General features: G+C 39.4%; 1 protein-coding gene and 1 pseudogene across 5 annotated transcripts in view; one reads left to right on the top strand and one right to left on the bottom strand.

Moving 5' to 3' along the window:
• Positions 1-21876, top strand: part of LOC105466706 (palladin, cytoskeletal associated protein) — a 433580-nt gene that overhangs the window by 91043 nt on the left and 320661 nt on the right. The window lies entirely within an intron of this gene.
• LOC112424010 (transcription factor BTF3 homolog 4-like) lies at positions 8551-20994 on the bottom strand (annotated as a pseudogene).

Genomic DNA, 21876 nt, shown 5'->3' with positions numbered 1-21876 from the left:
GTGTAAAACCCAGCTCTTCACCAGTTTTTACAAGGACGTCCATTTGCACCAAATGTCACATGGTGGAAGAATTTACTCAAGCCTCCAGGATTGGCATACTTAAAAGTTCTTTCCCCAGGTTGACTGGAAGTCTTAACCACTCAGGCCGGGCTCAGTGGCTCATGCCTGTAATCTCAGGGCTTTGGGAGGCCAAGGCAGGGGGATCACCTGAGGTCAGGAGTTTGAGACCAGCCTGGCCAACACGGTGAAACCCCATCTCCACTAAACCTACAAAGAAAAATTAGCTTGGTGCGGTGGCAGGCGTCTGTAATCGCAGCTATTCGGGAGGCTGAGGGAGGAGAACCACTTGAACCTGGGAAATGGAGGTTGCAGTGAGCCAAGATTGTGCCATTGCACTCCAGCCTGGGCAACAAGAGCACAACTCTGTCTCAAAAAACAGTCTTAATGACTACACAAAAGTCTCAATATCCACTTATCCCCAGTGTATATCTAAGTATTTTTTCCAAAAAATAGCATTATTCCTCAGAAAAATTCTGAGCCAGTTAGAACCACCTTGTTAAAATACCATCAGAAATTCACAAGGAAAATGTTGGTTTTCTGTATAATAATGGCATGGCAAGAATTCACTTCTACTTGTTTCATCTATTAAATAACGAAGTATTTAGTGGCTTTTAAGTAGCAGGGCATAAGGTTTTGAATTTTGGTTTTCCAGTTGGAGTAAGGAACAAGTCTTTATGATTATCCTAGAGAACCAGGAAGAAAATGAGCAAGGGACTGGCTGGGCTTCTAGAAGATGTCTGTGGCACACAGTAGGATGCTGGTAATAACTGACCTACTCTATAACTAAGCAAACCTGTACTTCAGCATAGGATAGAACACCATGGAGTCAAGAATGGGATAAAGGAGGTGAAGAAGAGCATGCAGTCTTTACTCAGAAGGAGTCCTAGAAAGTGGTTTTGTTTTGTGTCGTTTTGTTTTGAGAGCGAGTTTCACTCTTGTTGCCCAGGCTGGAGTGCAATGGCACGATCTCGGCTCACTGCAACGTCCTCCCCCCAGGTTCAAGCAATTCTCCTCCTCAGCCTCCTGAGTAGCTGGGATTACGGGCCTGTGCCACCACACCCAGCTAATTTTGCACTTTTAGTAGAGACAGAGTTTTGCCAAGTTGGCCAAGCTGGTCTCGAACTCCTGACCTCAGGTGATCCATCTGCCTCAGCCTCCCAAAGTGCTAGGATTACAGGTGTGAGCCACCACACCTGGCCCAAAGTGTGTATTTTCTATCATATCATTCTCTCAGACCCTCCTGGCTTCTCTCCAAAAGATTTACTGTAACGGTTCCTCCCACTCAATGGTGTTAGAGTGATGTCAGTGATACTGTGAGTCTGCATGCCAAGGTACACAATTTAGGACTCTATAGTCAGGCGATGGGTTCAAATCCCAGTGGGCCAGATATCATTTAGCTATAAGTGGGTCCTTGTCCTCCCTAAGCCTGTATTTCCTGTATTTCCCAGTTTACAAAGAGGAGATCATAATACATCCCTATGAAAATGATGTGGGTATTAAAGACATAAGTGCATAGTATAGCCCACACTTAGTAAAAGGTAGTCACAATGTTACTACTATAGATTCTTTCTCATCACCAGTAAAAACGACCTTTCATGAAAATCTCACCTCCAACCCTGCGTATAATCTCAGAAACTCACTGAATAAGATCAACTCAAATTTTATGTATGACTAACTCTATTTCTGTATAATATTGATGTATCTTTTTAAACTGTACTTTGAGAAATTCCAAAATATGATTTTTACTGTAAAATTCCTGGCCTGAGATGTCATTATATCTTCTTTCCTAAAAGAATAATTTAATTACATTTCCTTTTATGTTAATGACTGAATTTATTATTAATTTGGCCCCCAGGAAATGTTCAATGTTATCTGTGGAGAATGAAAAGGAAATAAAAGACAAGGCTTTGAAGCAATAAAAATATTATCCTAAGAAGTCACTTGTGTATTTGAGAAATAACTTCCAAAAGATGGATAAGTGAAATGCTACTTTTAGGCTACCCTTGGTACTATTATGGATTTATTTATTTATTTATTGAGACAGCGTCTCGCTGTGTCACCCAGGCTGCAGTGCAGTGGCATGATCTCAGCTCACTGCAACCTCCGCCTCCCAGGTTCAAGCAACTCTCCTGCCTCAGCCTCCTGAGGAGCTGGGATTACAGGTGCGTACCACCTGTAATTGCACCTGTAAGATTTAGTAGCTATGGGGTTTTAGTAGATACGGGGTTTCACCATGTTGGTCAGGCCTGTGTCGAACTCCAGACCTCATGATCCGCCCGCCTCAGCCTCCCAAATTGCTGGGATTCCAGGTGTGAGCCACCACGCCCAGCCTGTTACGGAATTTTATGGGCTTGAAGGGGTCATGAGGAAGAGTCCCAACTATACCATAGAACATGTCTGTGAGATCTCAGTTAACAGGAGAAGAACAATAGTATTGTCATAAAAAGATGAGAAACTTTACTTAGAACCTAAAGTACCTGGGAGTGTATTTACTTTGAGACCTCAAAAACTGGTTAAGTCATGCTAAAATGTGCCTCAAAAAAACAATTGTTAGAAGATGAATACAAAATAGAATAAAATGATCTGTTCCTAAAATTCAGGAGCTCCACTGCATGGAGATCACCAAGTTGCAGCAAAAGATCAAGTTAGATCTTATTTGACTTGACCTTCACTCTTCTTCTATTATGGCGATGCCTTACATATCATAGCACTCCTATAGAGTTAGTCATTTGAAGTATTTTTTAAAAACTCATCTTTATCTACAATTTGTATCTTTTCTAACTCAGTCTGCTGGTCTGTCTAGAAGCCAAGGTAGAAAGACTACTGCTATTATACTGTGTGGGGCAACAAGCCCTACAGGACCAAACTTGAAGAGGAATCTAGGTCATTGTCCTGACAGATCTGAGCTTTAAAATTTTGAACAGACCTACTTGTCTAGAACCACCCCAAATAGTCACATGAATTAAGGCTTTGCTCCTGAGATTTATAGTTGAATAAAATGCAATGTCATTTGCCTCTTCCTTAAAAAAAAAAAAAAAAAAAAAAGTCAACTATGCAAAAATTACTACAAGAGACTTCATAAAGTATAACACACAGTAAAATTACTGGTTCCCCAATAATCTTCTCTATAAATTTTATTTTATAGGCTCTGGTGGATTGTTAAAAATCATGATGATATACTTTCAAATGTTTATGGTTAATTTCATCTCATACTTTCATCAGATTTTCCCTCTCCATTCTTCTAAGCTCTCATCTCTCCTACTAAGCTTTTTTCCAACACAGCTAAAGGTTCTTGGATTCTTTCAAACATCGTGGGCTCCAGCTTCTCTCTGCTGGATCTGTTCTAATTAGAGGAAGAGAGACCTCTCAGCTCTACCTTTTCTACTCAGCATATATCTGGTCAGCCAAGAAAAGTACTTTGTTTAGTAAAGAGATTACCAGTCACCAGGCAAAAAAAAAAAAAAAAAAAAAAAAGGAAGACAGGTCCAATCAAAAGTTCAGCTTTGAAATTCAGACCAAAAGTACATGCTCTGTTCCACATGCAACCTCGGCCTTTCCCAGCCACCTCTCTTGGCAAGTTATCATCTAGCCCAGAAACTGGAGGAAGATGCCAAAAAGCAAGAGGATTCCAGTCAAATTGGTCATCCACAGATAATCAAAATGCAAATATACATCTCCACTCCAACAAACACAGGAAGTCCCCAATTTTAAAAAGTAGTGAATTACAGTGTACTTGACCGCCAGGTGTTTAGAACCAATCTGGAACCCTTAGTGTTACAAAGCAGGCCCACCAAAACTCCCATGTTAGTCCCAACAACTTGGTTGTGTTGGATGCTCTATGTACATCTGTGTTTAAAATGAAAAAATAGAAAAAAATACCATTGCAATTATAATGATTAAAAATTTTTAAAGACATACAGTGATTTTGTGTTATTGTTTTTCCAAAGTGCTGTGCTCTGGAAAGACATTTAGTTAGATAAGTTTACTGGAGGCTTATAGAAAAAGGACCGCCTGGGTAGTTTCACAGCCTTGGATGTTAATGGCCTCTTCGTTTTAGGTGTAGCATTATTCACTCTTAAATTTGTCAGTCACAATTAGGAAAATTCTTGAAATAACAAATAAGAAGTAGAGGTTGTGTATAAAGGAGTTGTTTATTTATTTTTAAATAAATGGACAAACTTTTTAAAAGAGGGAAAAAATAAAAATGAAATAGAGAGGGAAGGTAAGGAGATGGTTAAGGATAGTGTAAGTAGGAGTGAAAAGGACTTTGACTAAGGTGGAATTTGATGATCAGTTATTAGTCAAAGGCTGAATAAAGAAATAGATGTGGGTACAAGCAAGGCATGTGAAAGCTTAGAATAAGTTTTACCTTAGTCCCAAGGTGATACCATCATTCCTGACAGTTTGTTCCTAGACAGAGCAAACAGGATGATATTCATGAAGTAGCCTTAAAAAAAAACAGATGTGTTAAGGGAAGTAGTATCCTACTAACACTTAACAAATCAAATGTTTGTAACACAGAGAATGAATGTCTTTTCAGAACTTTGTACAGAGCTTAATGAAACCAGTGTAGTGAAAGAGCATCATTTGTAGTCAGACCAAAGAGGACTTGAATTCTGGTTCATGTGATATTAGATCAAATGATCTAACCTCTCTAGTGCTGAATTGGGATATATTACAACTGAGCATTCAGTGAGTCATCTCGAAGATATTATATACAGATGGTGTCAACTAGACATTCAATAACTGACAGTTATTAGGCTCCTGAAGTCTGCCAGTAATGCCTTACAGGTTGTGTCAGTGATACCCTTGTAGTGTTTGAACCTGTAACAAATTCAGTAGATACTTTACACCCGTAGGATATCAAGAACAGGGTTAACATAACTAATTCTATGTGGAATTGTCAGAGTTGCTATGGAAACTTTGCTAAGGTTATGACTTTCAAAAAAGAGTCTCAATTAACAGAATCTTCTTAGAGAGTAATCTATTTCATGTAAATGAATTATCTGTTTTGTAGCTAAAGGTCAAATGCATTTGAACCAGTCATTTTGGGATTTGTTTTCCCAAAGGAATGATAAATGACTAATACAAAAGACAATGGATTAGAGAAATTGACTAGATGTCATTAAAGACCCCAAATAAATGTTTGCTGTCTTTGACCTCCATGAGAATAAATTGTGGTGGCGCCTGCGGTTATCTGCTGTCTTTTATTGAATCAGTAACTTGGTTTCTTTAACAATACCTGTTTATGTGCATGCCTAGAACCAATTAAATACTGGGCTATTTTAAGTTTCCCAATGCAGCTATATTTTGGCAAGTGTGGAAGAATAAATTAGACACTTTTCCAAAGCACAGTGATGTACTGAGATCTGTACTATGTAATAAACATGGGATGATGCCTCAGCCTGTGCTATGGTGGGGCCCAGGGGTCTTCTTTCCTGTGCTAGTTCACATCATTTATGATAAATGCTTAAAAGACTTTGAAGTCTTTGTCCAAAACACTTATTATGTATAATTATACAGATGAGCATTTATTAAAGTAAGTATATTGGCGTTTTAGTGCCAAACCCATCCCTTTCTATAGATGTTAGCAGTTTTCACTTAAAGCATGGTTGTAGGAGTAAATGTGTTAACCCATTTATAGTGAAGCAAGACAGGGTCTACAAATTGCTATAACAATGTCCTTGGCTCTTTAAAGTGAATATGGATATGAATTCAGTCATGAGAGTGCAGGATCTAAGAAACCTAAAAATAAAAATCTGGCCTACACTGTATTGTTTTTGTCTACTCAATAGAATACTAAGGTGAGGGTAGAAAAGCTACCTATCAGGTACTGTGCTCACTACTTGAGTGCCAAAATTATTTGTGTACACTAAACCCCAGCAACATGCAATTTACTACCCTTGTAACCAACCTGCACATGTAATGTACCCTGTGAACCTGAAATAAAAGTTGAAAAGCAAAACAAAACAAAAAAAAACAGAATAGCCAACTTTCAGTAATCACCAAAGCAACCCATACCATGCTTGTGTTGTTATAAAGGTACTGCTGATACTAATTAGATTTCTTGGTAGCTTACGTATACTATTTATACTCCATTTAAATCATGTTCATAGACTTTCTGTACCTTCTTCAAAAATGAAAATGTCTTGAGTACCTATTCTACGGATTTCAAGATGAATGAGACACTCCTACCTGTAAGAAGTCCATTGTCGAATAGAGGAGAAATAGGCAGAATACACATTATATTATAAATATCTTAAGTGCTATAAAGATACTGTAAACCTACTGCTATGGAAACTTCAGTGAGGGTGTAATTATTTATTCCTTGGGAATCCAGAAACATTTTATTGAAGCAGCATTTAAAGTGGGCCTGGAAGGACAGAAGTAGCTTGCCAGGCAGGCGAGCAGGTCCGTTGTCCTGGGGTGACTATTGAAAGAACCAAATGTGTTTCTATGTAGGGAACACTTGTCTTCTGTATGAAGTTGGCATGGTTCACTCATCAAAATGTATAATGAGTTAAGAGCCTGGAGAAATGACTTTTGGACATTTCATCCCAGAGAGAATAAACAGCAGCACTTGCCATGGAGGGCAGCAGCATAGGTAGCTTAGGTTGGTACTTCAGGGTCACCTCTTGATAGTGGAAATACAAGTCTTATAGATTCGATCCTATAGATTTCCTCACCAATTCCAAGTATAGACTAACTTGACCTTGTTTAAAAAAAAATTACAATTTACCATCTCTCTAACTTGGAGAAAGTAAGACAAAATATCTAGGTTTTTATGTTTCTTTAAACTGTGCTTATCTCATTTAACCTTAAAGGTATTTAATTGAGTCAATCCATACTTAAAGCCCAATATATTCAACATAGCACTTTTACTCTTTTCAACATGTTGTCATCAACGGTAAATCTAATACAAATTGAATATTTTTTAATGGGAGAAAAAAATTACACCATAAGCAAACTCAAAGAATCAACAAATAATTGAGAAAAGGATTTGAAGCATGATTGACAGAGAGAGAATTGTGTTACAATCAGAATTGTCACAGATGAATTTTTTTAAAGACAACTCTGGCAAAGATAATGAAAGGGATTTCTATGTAAGATAACGCTCAGCTTAACTTATAATTAAATATAAATGAAAACCATAAAAATATACCATATATTATTTATCAGATTGGCAAGTATACAAAATTTTAATACTACCTAGAATTAGCAAGAGTGTGGGGAAACAGGCACTCTCATAAATTCAGGGATGGATCCACATTTGTGCCTGAAACTCATACAGTTTTTGGAGACTTCTTTAAGAAAAAGAATACAATATTAAGCATGCTCTTGAATTTTTATTTAGAATGAGAATGATTCTAATAAATTGTAAATTTTTAAAACACAACACATACCGCAAACATTGCAAAATCTAGAACAATAACATAATATTTATTGATGTACTTCCTGACATACATCTCTACTGACTTTTCCCTATAGTTTTGATACATACTTTCTGAGTATCATTTCATACAACAATTTTGTAATACATTATGTAGAGAGAATATAAGTCATTTTTCATCCAGCATGGTTGGCCAAAAAAAAATTTTATTTTTGATATTTAAAAAAGTTTCTGGCCGGGCGCGGTGGCTCAAGCCTGTAATCCCAGCACTTTGGGAGGCCGAGACGGGCGGATCACGAGGTCAGGAGATCCAGACCATCCTGGCTAACACGGTGAAACCCCGTCTCCACTAAAAAATACAAAAAACTAGCCAGGCGAGGTGGTAGGCGTCTGTAGTCCCAGCTACTCGGGGAGGCTGAGGCAGGAGAATGGCGTAAACCCGGGAGGCGGAGCTTGCAGTGAGCTGAGATCCGGCCACTGCACTCCAGCCTGGGCTACAGAGTGAGACTCCGTCTCAAAAAAAAAAAAAAAAAAAAAAAAAAAAAAAAAAGGTTCTTCAGTTTCACAACTTATTGGAAATTTATAATTTATAATTTTTAGGATAGCTGATAAATTTGAAAAAAACTCTAAAAAGTTTATTTCACATATGATCTGTGTATTTCAGGGAATTTCAAGTATGGTTACATAGTAACCAATCAATGTTAAGACCATTTCAATTGATGGCACTTCTTTGTAGTTGATATCATTGTCACAGTGGTGTGTTATGAGCTTTATGCTATTGTCCATGCCAGTATTTCTGTCAAATCAATAAGAACTTCATCATTTTCAATGTATTTATATGATTTGCCCTTCTTTATAAACATGATTATCAAATAATCCAAGAGCCTATGTACTACTCCTATAATTGTGTCCTTTTAATAAATTACTACTTTTCAAGATGATGAATTTTTTTAACAAGGTACATCTTTTTAAAAAAATATAAATAACATTTATATTATTGAATAGCAATAGGTGATACTCCCTGTATCTGTAACACTTTGGAACCACTGGTTTATTTGTTAAATCCAGTCCATGACAGCCTCCAAACACCAGAAAAAATTTTAGTTCGCTTCATTCTTCGATGCCTCATCAAAATATTCTACAAGATCTGAAACATCCTCCTCCTCCTCATTGTCTTCCGGGTTTGGTGCTTTTCTATTCAAGACTTGCCATGGGAACTGTTTGGCTAACTTCCTGAGCTTGTTAAGCTGTCAGCACCAAGCTGACTTAATATTCCAGGAAGCATTTCTGTGATTGGTTTGGCTTCTGCATGACTGGAAACTGCAAAGGTGTTAGCAGAGAGAGAAGGACTAGAGAGAGGAGCAGAGAGAGGTAATTGCAAAGATGTTGGGGCAGAAAGAGATTAGACTTTGGGATTGCTGAAATGAAAAACTGTCCCATCTTCACCTCTTTAATACCAGCTACATTATTCACAGCCAGTTTTGTTAGAGAACTCTGAAGCTTTCTGTCATCTGCTGTAACTCTCTAGGTTCCACCTTTGTTTTGCAAGCTGTACCCTCGCCCCCTATCTGGACCAGGGCCTGAAGTTTGGCCTTCTTGATTCACACTGTTGGTAACTCCAAAGCAGGGAGGGTCTTCCAACACCAGCATACAGCAATGGCAAAACCACAATTCACTTCTGTATATCAAAATAATTCCATAGATCCCACCACTTGGTTTCGTATTTCACTGACTTTCAATCTGAATTTTATTTCTTTAATAAATAATTTTAAAGATGACAAAAAAAATCTTCCTATATGTCAACATCAAGGGTCTGTAATTCCTTATTATATTGAAACTTTCTAAAAGGTCTTTATAAAATTCTGTTAAAATAACATATCCCAACTCAACTTCTCCAAGCCTGATCCACAAAATAGCCAATAGCCACTCCAAATCCATGTGGCAAGTAAGGGGTGTAACCATGAAGAATTCAGAGTTAAGAGATGGTAGTCATAACCAATTGTGGTTGAAATGTCTTACTTTTGCTAATTTTACAAAAACATTAGAAATGTCTACACATTTTAACGGCTTGTGCAGGGTCTTGGAGGAAGACCATACAAGTGAGAAGATTTGAGGTTGACAATAAATTGGCTTACTATAAATACTCCTAGTACACCCTTATGGTGAAAGTCAAAATTCTAATCATCTATTTGAAGGACAAGTTGGCAGCATCTACCAAAATTTAGAATTAAACATCCTTGGATCCAACACTTCCACTTCTACTAATTCACTGTTACAGATAGACTGTCACAGACAAACAAAACATTTTGTACAAAAATATTCCATGAAGCATTGTTTGTAACAGACGAATAAATGGAAATGCCATAAGTAGAAGAATAGTGCAAGTAATAATGGATATCTACAATACAATATGCTATGCAGTTATTAAAAAGAGCAAGTTAGCCAGGCATGGTGACACACACCTATAGTCTTAGCTACTCCAGAGGCTGAGGCAGGAGGATCACTTGAGGCCACGAGTTCAAGGTTGTAGTACACTGTGACTGCATCGGTGAATAGCCATTGCACTCCTGCCTGGGCAATATAGCCAGACCCTGTGTCTACAGAAATTTTTTAAATAAAAAGAATAAATCTTTCTATGTATATCACCATGAAATATATCCAAGTTGTATTTCAATTTGAAAAAGTAGTTTAAAACAGTGCATGTGTGTGTATATATGCATGTGTATGATATACACACGTGCATGTATACACACATGTATATATACACATGCACTGTTTTAGACTTTCAAATATACACACACATATATGTATACACACACATATATACATATACATGTGTATACACACATATATACATACACACCATATAAACTGTGTGGGTGTATACATATATAAACTGTGTGTGTGTATTAATAGTTTGGCCACAATTTAGTTTATATATTATATTTATACAAATTTTTCAACAGTTACATGTTGTACCATTCCTAGTCGCTATTTTGGGGGATTAGGCTAAAAGGACAGAGGACTTCTACTTACAAAAACTTGTGTATTTTTACTCTATTCCTCTCCCCCTTTTAAGCAAAATGTTTTACTTTCATAATTAAAAATTATAGCTGCTGCTCAAATCAATTTCTATCACTTCTCAAGCTGAAATTACCTTCCCTCTTTAAACTCATCTTTTAAAAACAATAAATAAATGAAAATATTTGAGAACCCCTGCTTGCAAATCATATATACCATTTTTAGCTTTTAGTTGAGGTCTTATTTTTTATTCCTCTATTTTAATTGCAATCTGTGACCAGAACTTTAGGAAAAACATGAACCCAGAGTTTCTCAGGATTTCTTAAATAATGCCTTAACATAATTAAATATAATGATGATTGAGTAATCAGAACCATTTCAGTATATTTTGTTCAAAAATCAGAATAGTTTTATATTGGGGGGCAGCATCATGATTAAAGAGAGGATGCAAAGAAAGTCTAGCCTGCAAGCAGTTACCAACAGGACACAAGAGACTAAAAGACTTCTAGTCATCTCAGTAGAGAATGATGGGAGTACTCTAGAATACTTGCCAGAGTGTCTTCCTTAAAAAGAAAAAGGTAACTCCTAAAGACGGCTGTGATATCTATGGTGCAATGTCGACTTTGCCTGGGGAGAGAGGGGAACGTCCAGGCTTGCCAGTGAGCTGTCTTTAACATAATATGATGCAAGGATATTAAGAAATCAAAGATTTATTGCTATTTCCTTGTGTCTCCATGTTTCTTCTTCTGCAAGTTTGGATTTGCCTTAGGCTCTTCTTTTTTAAAAAAATAATCTTAACTAGTTATAACATAGGTCCAAAATTCCTAGCTTTTCGAGAAATTTGTTAATCCAGTAAATATGTATCTATGGGCACAATAGATTACACATAGAGGGAAAGAGGCATCTCTCCCATCCCAGGAGACTGAATGCCTTGTTTTAGAGCAGAACAGCTTGTGCACAAATGGCCCCCAGGTGAATAAGATTCATGATTGGTCATTTTGGTCATCTTCGGTCCGGAAGACCTCTAAGGCATTAGCTCAATTTGTATGTCATCAGAAAGCAATGATTCATAAACTTCAATGTGTAGAATGCCATGAATAGCTTGTTAGAAAGAACCACCCTCTACCACTACCACTATCACCACCACACAATCCTGATTCAGGACCACATTGACAAACCTGCCTTGGAACTTTGGGTTTACTCTAGAGAAAATTCACATACACAAAGCCAAATCAAACTCCCATTCCTCTCTTTGAATAGATCCAACCCTCTGCTTCCTGATCTGTATTAAATTTAAAAAAAAATAAAAATACATTGTCTGATAATCTAACATGCCCAGGTTAGCTTAAATTATAGAATTTGAATGCAAGGACACAGGAGATATCAAAGAAAGCAAAGTATCAGCAATTTCACAACTTGATTTGGAGAAATGGGAATTCATTCCTTGCTGGAAAAGAATAGTTCAGGGGCTCCAGGGGCCAAGAGTAGCTTTTTGAGATCCAAAAGCACAGAGATCCAAAAGCATGAGCTTATTAATGAGCTCATGACTACTCATATCTACTTTTCTATCTCTTCATTATTTCTTCCTACCTCTTATCTACCTTCCCTCTACTTGGTTTTCCATGGCATAACTTCTGTCTTCTAAGGGCCAACTTCCAGAGCCTCTCTACTTTCTAACCACTCAATCTAAGACAGGAGGGGATAATAGGGCTGGGCAACCACCCTCCCGCATAGAGCACTCTTGTGACTCCTGGTGAGTCTGTAGATATTAATGTTTGAGTCAGACAGTTGGTCTGGCCAGTCAGGGCAAGAGTGCAGGTTCACAAGGTCCAAAGCATGGCAACTAAGCATCGAAAATCCTTCAGGGTGAGATTTTGGAATGGACAGATATCTGTCAAAAGAGGGTTATATACTTGCCAGGCACTTTGGAGGCCACTTATTCACCCAGTCATTCCACCATTTGTTGAATGTCTACTAAGGGTTAAACACTAGAAACAAACACTGGTTAAGACATAGACTCTGAACTCCAGGACCTTAGAGTCCAGGGAGAGTGGTTAACAAGTAAATCAACAAATATCAACCAGTGTGACAACTGGCAAAAGAGAAATGTGTTCAGGTCTAGGGAACCCAGAGAGACAGGGAATACAAAAGACTCTGTATGTGAACTTTGAGCGAAGTTCCATTAATTAGTTGAAGTCAAGAGGGAAGAGAACCCATGGAGAAACATTGCCAAGTATGAAGGTACAATGGGATTTGCCCGTGTTCAGTGGACTTAACTCTAGCTGTGTTGCTCAGAGTATCCTGAGCTTGTCTTTGTTGTACTCATTTCCAGACTCTGTTTTAGCCATTTCGGATGTTATTAGGAAAATTAAAATATAAATTACCTTAAAAGCAAGGGACTATTAGTATCCACAGAACTGCAGAAAAACATGCTCTCTGGAGGACAGCTTTGGGAAGAAACATACCAACTTGAATATATATAGAGAGAGAAAGAGACAAGGTCTCGCTCTGTCACTCAGGCTGGAGTGCAGTGGCATGATCATGGCTCACTGCGGCCTCGACCTCCCAGGCTCAAGCAATCCTCCCACCTCAGCCTCCTGAGTAGGTGGGACTACAGGCATGCACCACCATGCCCAGCTAATTTAAAAAAAAAAAATGCAGAGACAAGGTCTTGATTTGTTGCCCAGTCTGGTCTTGAACTCCCGAGCTCAAGTGATCCTCCAACCTTGGCCTCCCAAAGTGCTGGGATTATAATGTGTGAGCCATCATACCTGGCCCTGAATGTATTAAAACCACGCAGTGATACCCCAGTCATGGATTAACCACTCTAAATAGAAATCGTTTCTATCAAATACACATTCATCTCTAATTTATGGACTGACAATGGAGAATCTTTTAAAGAGCGTAAGCAACCCAATGCCATCAAAACTTCCAGGTTTATCAACATTTTAATAAACCAGTTAAATATTCTTGACCTAAGTTACAATTAAAAGTGTCTCAGGATTTATTTTTCTGAGAAAACATACAGCAGTGTTTTTCTTCATCTAAAAATCTTTATATTGTAAACTTTATATCACAAAGTACTTTAAGGCTGTTGATGTGCTTCTTAGTAGACTTGCAGAAGAGCGATGTTATACATCGCTATACAGATGTTATACAGATGAAAATGTGTCCAGTTAATTATGAATGTATAATTTTATCAATGACATCTTATTACCACTCATAAATAACTTCATGAAAGACCTATTTTTCAAAATTCAGAAAAGTGCAGCTTGTTCTGTGTTAGGCACAGCTGCTTACATGTGTTCATTATGTTTTCTTTAGGATGTTTCTTGTTATTTTCATAGTAGCCCTCACGTTACAATGCATTTTTGCAAGGTGGTAGGGATAGGTGTTATTCTCTTCATTACAAATGAGGCAAGTAAGGTTCAAAAAAATTAAGCAACATGCCCAATGTTACACAGCTAGTAAAAGTTGAACTTGTGTATTCTTTCCACATTTGCCAAAAGGCTCACAGGATGCAAAAAGGTTCCATAGTAAAAGTGGTTTGGAAAACTTTGGATGAAACAAAAATTAAATAGTTCTTTTTAAAAAATTGCAGGCATCTCAGTGAATGGATATACATAAATGTGCTTCATAAATCTCCAAGTAGAAAGACAGAGTCTGCAGCATTTCCCAAACATACTTGCGTATAAATCCCTTTTATATCCAGAAATATCTCATGGTATTAATCATGAAACATAATCTGGAAAAAACTACTGTACATTATTAGACTTCTCATGTAGTAATTGAAAATAACTCTGAAAACTCTCCCTTAAGAAAGTAATTCATGAGAGCTGTAGTGAGAAACAAGAAAGGAAAGAAAATAAACAAGCCTGACAAATTCTGTAGAAGCTGAGGGGTTAGACAGTAACATCAGTAGTGTCACACAAACCAAGAAGGACAAAGAGACACTTGAGATTCATCACAAGCCAAATTTTCCTCTGGATCAAGGACAGCTATAGGGACCAAGAGTAAATCATAAATCCATTATCTTTATGTTTCTCAGTTCTACTTTAAGCAAGAAATATAGCCAACCAAAGGAAATGTCTCAATTTATCTATGAAACACACAACACCCAGAAAAATCTCGTAAAATCTTATACGTGGAACATGTAACATGGCCAGTTTAACAATCAGCCAAACAATCTGCAAAAATGATATAACAGTGCCTGAATTTGAACATCTCTAGACATAACAAATAGAGCATAGCTACATTACCAGACTAACAACGCTTGATTAAGGCATACAGAGAATTTGGAAGACACAAAGAGCATATGTCTATAGAGCTTAAGTTTGTTATGTTGCAATATGAATATTAATAGTGCATGGGATTTAATAGCAAGAAAGTTACATAAAGTGCATGTCTCTGAGAATTCCTGCTGTCAGTGACTGGAAAGGATCCCACTGGGGAAATGCTTGCTACCTAACAATGCCATCGGTGGTGACTCATCCAAAATTCCGACACGGGCCTAATGAGCTTCTGAGAGAATGCCTGGCAGACTCAGTCCTATTCAGTGTGTTAAATAGAGGGTAAGAAACAAAGTTCTCAACTGATACAGTTTTCTGTAAAGCTCTATTGTTTCTGCAAGTTAAGATATAGTATTACATTGGTCAAAGGATATTTGATCTTCCAGCTACCACTCTGGTTAACTGGAGAAAGGAAAAATACCACAAAGTGAGTTTGCTTTTTTTGTTTGTCAAAGTCTTTGTACTCTGATGCCTTCTTTGGAATATCAAATACAAACTGCCCCTCCAGTTCAGAGCGTGATCAAGGGGCTAATTAACTGAGCTCTAAATGTGATGTTTCTGGTGGTCACTTCAAGTCATTCTAACCAATTAATCAATCTCCCGGTGCTCTGACTTGGATCCTATGTTTTTAGCCTGTGGAGCAGTGGTTCTCAAGCCTGGCTGCCCATTAAATTCATTTGGGGTATTAAAAAAAAATACCCATGCCTAGACCCTACCCTGGACCAACTAGATAGAATCTCTAGGGATAGAACTTCTGTATTTGTGAAAAGTTTTCTAGGTGATTCTAAATAAAGTCAAAAGCCTCCAAAAACTGCTGTTAAGTTCATGTCCAGCTACTGAGTATCTAACCTAGTCTCCAATGAGTGGTCTAAAAATTTCAAAGAATTAAGCATGAAAAAAATGCCCCCACCAGTGATTGCCATACAGCTGGCTGTTTGGGACCAGCACATAAGACATTAGAAGACAGGCCCATGTTGAAGCAAGGAAATGTGAGGACTGTGATCGGTGTTGGTCAGCAGGATCCAGGGAATGACTCACAGACTGGGCAAGGGAGCCTGGACTGAAAGTGGGCTCTGCAGAGGTATCTGGACACACTGGGCTTGGTGCATCTGGGGACCAGCAGCTGGCATGTTTGTTCTACCCAGTCTCTGTAGCTGCTACCACCCATGCTATCACCTCTACCAGTACCCCCCCCCCAAAATAAATAGACATAAAATGGTTTTCTCCTCACAAAAATTTTTAAGTAGTGTAAAAGATATTATATATTGAAGGAATTCTTGCCATCAGAAGAATTCACTGTTTGTACTTTGCTGTGCCGACTTGGGCTGTGCCAATGTCAATATAGGTTTTTATACCTTGGTTTTTTTTTTTTTTTTTTTTTAAGAGTTTGCCTAATTTTTTTAAGGACAAATTTCTAGAAATCTCTTTTTTTCATTAAAGGGCAGCTATATTTTAAATTTCTACAATCATTGCTAAAGTACCTTCTGTAAAGCTTGTATTAACTTATATTCCTATAAGTAGTCCTCTTTCTCTGTGTCCTTGCCTATAAAGTGAATTAGAAGTTGTTTTAATCTTTACTAGTATGGGAGGCAAAAACAGAAACTTACAGTTGTTTTAATTTGTGTTTCTTTGATTATCAGGGAAGTTGAACATCCTTATGTGTGATTTTTGGACATTTTGTTGTTGTTGTTGTTGTTGTTTGTACTTTCCTCTTTGTGTCTGTAATATATTTTAGTGCCAGTGGTGGCTGCTGCTTTCAGACCCTGACCACCCAGGATGACAGCTCAGCTATGCCCTATTGCCCTGCGTCCGCTGGAGTTGAAGCAGTGCCCTTCACTTAAGATCAAGCTTCCTGGCCGGGCGCGGTGGCTCACGCCTGTAATCCCAGCACTTTGGGAGGCCGAGGCGGGTGGATCACAAGGTCAGGAGATCGAGACCATCCTGGCTAACACGGTGAAACCCCGTCTCTACTAAAAAATACAAAAAATTAGCCGGGCGCGGTGGCGGGCGCCTATAGTCCCAGCTACTCGGGAGGCTGAGGCAGGAGAATGGCGGGAACCCGGGCGGCGGAGCTTGCAGTGAGCTGAGATCCGGCCACTGCACTCCAGCCTGGGCGACAGAGCGAGACTCTGTCTCAAAAAAAAAAAAAAAAAAAAAAAAAAAAAAAAATCAAGCTTCCTCAGAGTCAGTTTTCTCATATAAACTACGTGTTCTCGAAAAAGACAAGAGCTTGGTGGCTGAACACCCCAGCAGTCCAGTGTTCCTTTTGAATCCTTACCGCCATCCTCTTCAGAGCCTGGGGTGGGAACACCGACGACGCATACACTGAGGGCCGGCAAAACCCACATGGCCCCGAGGCCTTCGTGAAATCAGAGGAGCCACCTTGAGGCACAAGCTGAGATTTTCTCTGGCTTATAACATTCAGTTCCAAACTTTAAGTTGTAACAAGATACAAGATAGGCCAGCCATTTTTCTTTAAGATGAGGGAGAAACGTAAAATCTTATTTTGTATGTGTTTCACTAACCTATGCTAAGAACCTAAAATAGGAAAGGCACTGGGGCTGGGAGATGGGGATAGGAGTTGAGAGGGGAACCTTATAGGTAGGTGCTTGCAAGGAAGTTGAGAAAAGGTACAATATGAACAGTACAAGAGAGGAAGTGAAAGGAAGAAGAGGCAGTGCAGATGACAAGTCATATCTGCAGAAAAAAATTTAGGATGATAACGAAAGCAGATTCCCTCCCTCATATTCTTTGGAGCATCTGCCTGTCTCCTCTTTCATTCCCACCACACTTAATGTAGTTTATTAAAAAATAAACAATGGCAGAGGGAACTGGGAAGTACAAAACACGCAGTTGAGAGGTGTACCTGGTTGATTGCTATTCGGACTCACGTAATTTTGTCAAACCTGGCACTCGGTGTGAGCTTTTTTCCTGTAAGAATTGAATAATCAGCTACAGCAGACCCTTGTATTCCAGGCTTTGATAGTTATATATCCATAATACTTATAACAGATAATATTTATTGAGAGCCAGACACTGTTCTGAGTGCTTTACCTGTGTTATTGGCACTTTTGATTATTACAACAAACCTGATCTCCATTTAACAATTGAGGAAAGAGAAAGTTGAAGTAATTTGTTGGAGACCAGCAGAGCTAAGGTAATTCAATAGCCAAGTAGCTGGGAGGCTGTTATTCTGTTCCTCCATAATGCTAATTATTTGTGAGTGTTTTCTGGGGGGCAAAAAAATGGCTGCAAGGAAAACAAAATCCACTTGAGCTAGCATCAGCAAAAATAAAAGAGTATTGTTGTAAGAGAACTGAAGGACAGGGTTCAGAAACCAGGCCTCAGAAACAAATAGTAACAAGGCACTCTATACAGTTAGGATTCTGCCGCCTGCCTCCCTGTCTTTGCTGCCAATCTTACTGTGTTCCTGCAGTCCAAAGGGCTGGAAATATGGCTACCAGCTGCTCACAAGTTTGCATTTTATAGATGCCACCACTTAAAGAGCTGGCTCTTGTTCAGTGGGTCCCGTTTTTACAATTCCAAAGAAGATACCTTGGTTGGTCCACCTGTTTAGTTAAACAATCGCTGTGGCTGTAGAGCAGGGTCCCACTGGGAGCAGCACTGATAACTTATGAATATGTGGTGCAGAAAGAGAGATGCTTGAGCAGACAAATAGTAGCCCATTCCTTGAGTAACTCCACGCTTTATAACTAAAGTGGGCTGCCATTTCTCAGAGGCATGAATCTGAAACCTGCCCATGGCAAGCCCTGCCAATGAGCTCATCCAATGCGCCCCCCCCCCCCGATTTGCATCTCAAGATGGTTTTAGTCTCCTTTTAAATGATATAATTTTCAGGACATATTATAGTGTTGGTCTTCATGAGACTGAGACTTCATGACCTACATCAGTATGACATTACTTCCCAAAGAAACATTAATCCATATCCAAAATTCTTGCAATACATAATGTAAGTGCTTATTGAAGTTTCTTGAAGCAGCTAGAAGAGGAATTACTACATCATGTAACATGCATCAAAACCTCTTTAGAAAGCCTCATTAGATATTTTTCTTCTTCCTACCCACAAACTGTCTTTTCTCTTAATCCATCTCTGATATCCAGAGCTATTTGTTATTATCACTGTTGTTACTGTTGCTGCTGCTGTTTTGGTTTTTCATTTGCTTGGATTTTTCTATACCCCAACTTCTATGAATCACTCTGGCATTTTTTAGTATCTTTCATTTTTTTTTGTACTACGATTCTGATCAGTGAAACAGGCATGGGAACATAGACGATGAGGAAGGGGGAAAGCTGTAACTATCTTTTTGCCTTACCAAGTTTTATCTCACTGGAATCATTGCAGTTTTCCACAAAGAAGGGGGACATCCCCCTGAGGCACCCAGAGTTTCTTCCAGTTCATGTTTCAACACCCCGCCCCCACACACACACACTTCCTTCCTGTATCCTGCTGAGCTGAGTAGAATTCTCTCCAAGGCCTTAAGAGCATTACCTCTCCATAAAATTGGGGGATCTGGACTTGTCCTGAATTTCAGCAGCAGGACTCAAACTTCCTTCATTCAGATACTGTGGCTCGGGTCAAGATACATATTAGCCAGAATTATGTTTACCTGTGAATAATAGGCAGCCCAGTTTACAGTGGCTTACGTCAATAGGGGTTTATTTGTTCCTATAACAAGAAGTGTGACCTTAGAGAGTTGCTGATGTTGGTTTAGCAGTTCCACTCGTCAAGCAGTGATCCCAGGAGACAGGAATGGAGGAGGGGGAGATAAGAAAACAGGAGTGAAAGCTGTTACCAAAAAAAAAAAAAAAAAAAGAAGTTCTCCAGGTGGATGACTAGGCCTGTTCCTGCTGTGACCCATCCAGGACACCTGTACATTGTCCTTCAGAATTGTCCAACCAACAGATGAAAGAAAAGGGCATTGATCTCTCAGTCACTGACCCCACATTGGGCAAGGGCTGCTCTGTGGGATGTCACCAGCACTCCGGCTGTGCATGCTTGTTCGCTGAGTGGGGTTCTGGATGCCTTTGTGTGGGGGTATCAGAGAGGCCTAGGGGCAGAACACAACAGGTGCTGAGGGCAGCTTAGTGGATGTGCGCTGTCAAGATGTCCTTGCAGGGAGTTGTGATGGCTGGAGTAAAAGGTGGGCTCCTGTGTGGATGCGATGTGGGACCTAAGACGCATCTCATACAGCTCAGAACCTTCTGAATCTGAGGTTTCTGCATGCTTCCTTAATTCTGGGAAAAATCTCTGTTACTATTTCTTCAAAAATGTCATCCTATGTATTCTCTTCTTTTCTTTTGGGATTGCTTCTATATCAATGCAGATGTTGTCCTCCACAATGCTTAGTTTTCTTTTACAAATCCCATTTCCTTATATCCCCTCCAGATTCCTTTAGAGCTAGTTCTGCATCCCAATCTTCCTACTTGCTAATTCATTTTTTGTCTGTCCAATCTGTCATTTGATCCATTTATATTTGTTCCAATGCATATATTTTTCTACTTAGAATCTCCAATTGGTTTTTTGTAACTTCCTATTGCTGTTTCATGTCTCACTATCTTCCCTCAACTCTTTGATAATGTTTGATATGCTTATTTTAATCTTCCTGGCCCATCAACTATGTTGCATCTCAGATAGTTTTCCACCAGGAGTCTTTCTATTTATTCTCCTTGGCAGTCTCAGTGTTTTTCCCTCAGAGCTCCTGATTAATTTCCTTGGTTGATTAAGGATCTCTGGAGTGAGGACTAGAAGCCAGGGCCTCCATCTGTCCCCTTCCTAGAGGGCCATTTCAAGGCTGAGATGCTCAGGTGCTACTCTCCGGGTTCAATTACTTCATGTAGGGCATTGCCCCATTCCCCAAACAGGTGACCCTGCCCCTGGGGACTTCATCGAAGGTTGTGTGTGGAGGGATGCTGGGGAAGGCAATGCACGCAGCTGGCCAGACAGCCTGAGCATTTCCTTATCAGTCTCTCATGGAACAGAAGTTTCTGCATCACCAGGTGCTCTTTAACAGCCGTTCAGTGGCAGTCTGGCACAAGACCAAACGGGCAGAGATAACTCATGCTCCCAGCCCCGGCCCTCCTCTAGAGGTCAGCTTCCATTCGGGGCCAGCACTTTTACACAAACATCATGATCCAACCACCTTCTGGCTCTCCAAGCATTTCTCTTAGTTTTTATAGTAACTCTGGCTTCAACATCTTCCCTCTCACCTCCATGCATCTTTAGAATTGGCTTCAGGAGTGGCAGCCAGCAGCCTGGTCAATTCTATTCTGTCAGATTCCCTATCTGTAGAGAGAGGAAGATCATACATTCATGAAGTTCTTTTCTCCATGGGTACAAGGTGGTCTCTCTGCCACAACGAATAAAAGCTGTGTGTGGCTCCACCTTCCCAAATCTTGTGCAGTCACAGGTATATTATCAAATCTGTCTCCCACCTGCTAATATCTAGAGTTTACTCCTGGCTGGAACAGTTGACTAGTGTGATGAATCCTGGAAGCAGATCCTGGAAACTGTCCATGATTATGTCCCAGGAGGCTCCAACTGGACCCTTTGTCACTGGGGACCAGGACCTTGCTGGTCTGGACCTTATATCAGCAAACCGAGTTATTTTCCAGCTCTTGGGTATACTCCAGGAGCCTGCCCCATCCTCCGCCATTTGCTCAGGTTTCCTGACAGCTGCCACAACTGCTCCTTTCTCCTTCTTCCCTCTAATGAGCTCCACCAACAATGAAAATTCAGGCCATCCCACCAGTTCATGGTGAAGTCTAAGCTCCTTTAGAAACTCCTTTCTATAAACCACTCTCTGCTGACCTGAATCGATGGTCTCTGATCCTGTGAGCTGTGTTCCATCACTTCCTGCCAGGGGGCCAGCTGCCAGAGCTCCTAAAGCACAAACACAAAGGTGGCACCTTCCTCTCTTCTTCTTGTTAGTGTATGAGAAAACAGCAACACAAACAAAAACGCTTCAACCTACAGATCGTATCAACTCTTCAGTCTGACATTTTTATCTGAAGACTATCAGATTAATCTATAAGCAAAACTGAGATCCTTGAAGACTTCTTCTGTGACCAAGTAGTAACGATAAATTCTGCAGGCTA

This window comes from Macaca nemestrina, chromosome 3 (genome assembly GCF_043159975.1).
Source record: "Macaca nemestrina isolate mMacNem1 chromosome 3, mMacNem.hap1, whole genome shotgun sequence".
NCBI classification, from domain to species: domain Eukaryota; kingdom Metazoa; phylum Chordata; class Mammalia; order Primates; family Cercopithecidae; genus Macaca; species Macaca nemestrina.
This window is presented reverse-complemented; position numbering and strand designations above follow the sequence as displayed.